Raw genomic sequence first — 2,291 nt, 5'->3', positions numbered from 1 at the left:
TTCATGTTCACTGGGCTGAAACTTGTTTGGCTTAGCATCTGCAGGTTAAAAGCTATGGGGTCGCTGGCATAATCTCAGCTGAATATCACTAACAATACGGCACCATGAATGATACCATTAATCGCAAACTGCACACATGGCTGACTGTCTGAATTAAATATTTTCATAGTAGTTGGATTGTGACTTCCTGGTACATTAAATGTAGGTAACGAAGGTCTTTAAAGAGAATCTGTCACTTTGCCCATTGTGGAACCCCAATGCTCCCAAAAATAAGTTTTTATTCATTCATATCCTAGCCAAAACAAATGTTGCACCTGGGGCTTTAGTCAAACCTTGGCATTATAGTATTTTTTCATGTTTGCATTCTAGATATAGTTTATTAAGTTGCTAGAAAAGTTGATTACTCCAGTATGAGGCAATGCTGTTTGCTCAGCACAGATGGTAATTAATCTACTTCACCCCTCCCCCTCAATGACCTTTTATTTAGCTGCTGGGAAGGGAGTGCAGGAATTACTGTAGTAATTCACATAAATAGCATCTGAGTTAGATCACAGCCAGTCACCTCCAGGCCTTTATTTTAAACATGTATTACCTCCTAATTAAACTCACATATATAACCTTAGGCATGTCTGCCCGAAGAAATTTCTGGGCTTCCCTCATGTTTAAAAGTTTCAGCATTGCAAAAGTCATTCTTTTCTGATTAGGGCCTGGTACAGAGGAACTCTTTGCCGGGATGGGGGAGGGAAGGGGTCACTAGAAGATTTTTGTTGGTTTGGTGACTGACTGGGTCTCAGCAATTTGCTATATGGAAGTTTAACCCAGTATGGTCATATATACCTATATGAAGAAAACAAATGTTAGGATGTAAAATATTTGTACATATCCTTAGTCTAGCTCTCTTCAGCTAAATTTAATATACACAAGTTTGTTAGTTTGTGCCACCTGAAAGAAAAGCCCCAATGGATAATCAAAGAGGAGTGGACTCCTATTTGCCGAGCCTGTGAATACATATTGTGTATCTGTGGGAGGAAGAAAAGAGAGGGAAAGCCAGGCTTTTGAAGGGCAACCGGAGTTTAATTTAAAAACACAAAATGTTATTGTTTTAACAACATAATTTAAAAGATTAAGAGCTGTGTCTCTATAAATGAATCCTAGGCTAACATATACCCACTAGTTTCACAAAAAAATAGCAATATAGTTTAGTATCATACTAGGTTAGTGATGGCGGTAAGGCGTCCCACCCGACAGATCTCACCCAAACTGGGCTTCCTCACGGGTAAGGGGGGACTTAGTATTATTGCTGGGGCTTTTTACAGCATTAAGAGCCTTGTGATACCAAATTGCTACTTGTAAGTGATTTGATAGTGAGACCGATATCAATTTGAACGCACTGCTGGTGTTTCCAGATGTCCAAGTGGAGTGAACGGTGTGATAGAAGCTTGAACTGTTTATTCCAGGACTTTCATATACACAATGATTATGACATCTCTGTCTGTCCTAGTAGAAGTAAATGACAGTGATCCAGCAGGGGAAGATAAAGGTGTTGTCTTCTCGTATGGAGTATTTTAGTTGTGGTATGTGGGTGAGCTGCAGGCAGTCCCCCTTTTGGACTATATTGTGGTTATATGTTAGCCTGGAATTCATTTATAGAGACACCGCACTTAAATTTAAAAACAAAAATAGTTTTTGTTCCAACAACATAGTTTAAAAGATTAACTCTAGTTGCCCTTCAAAAGCCTGGCTTTCCCTCCCTCCCACAGATACGCTTTAATATACACAAACAATTTATGAGTTTAGTGCCCTGCCTTTACTATGTATTGCAGGAAGGAAAAAAAACTCCTGACTTCCATACTTGATGCTGGTCAATGTTGACATGTTAATTCTGTCATGGCTATTCTGTTATTATGGAAGCTATGCAGAAAGTACTCAAGGAGATCAGCAACAATGAGAATATACATGCGCCTTGGTAATAGGAGCATTTTACAGTTAGAAAGCTCTGGGTTTTATTATTTTGGGTTTTTACTATTTTATCTAATAATCAGTGACAATCCAGTATAAAAAAAAAAAAAAAAAAAAAAAAAAAAACAAACTCAAGTGAATTTAGGCAGTATAACACTCCCATATCATCAAGTGTATTATGCATTACCTACACAACTTGCTCACCCTGTACTACCCAATGCTTTTAGAGGTTTCAGTGAATTTTTGCATTGGTTTGTACATCCAGTTGCAGCTCATGATGTACGATGCTCAAAGAAAGTTACTGTAACATATAAAGAAGAGGAAGTTAAAAA

The sequence above is a fragment of the Pyxicephalus adspersus genome, chromosome 10, assembly GCF_032062135.1.
Source record: "Pyxicephalus adspersus chromosome 10, UCB_Pads_2.0, whole genome shotgun sequence".
Taxonomy (NCBI): domain Eukaryota; kingdom Metazoa; phylum Chordata; class Amphibia; order Anura; family Pyxicephalidae; genus Pyxicephalus; species Pyxicephalus adspersus.
This window is presented reverse-complemented; position numbering follows the sequence as displayed.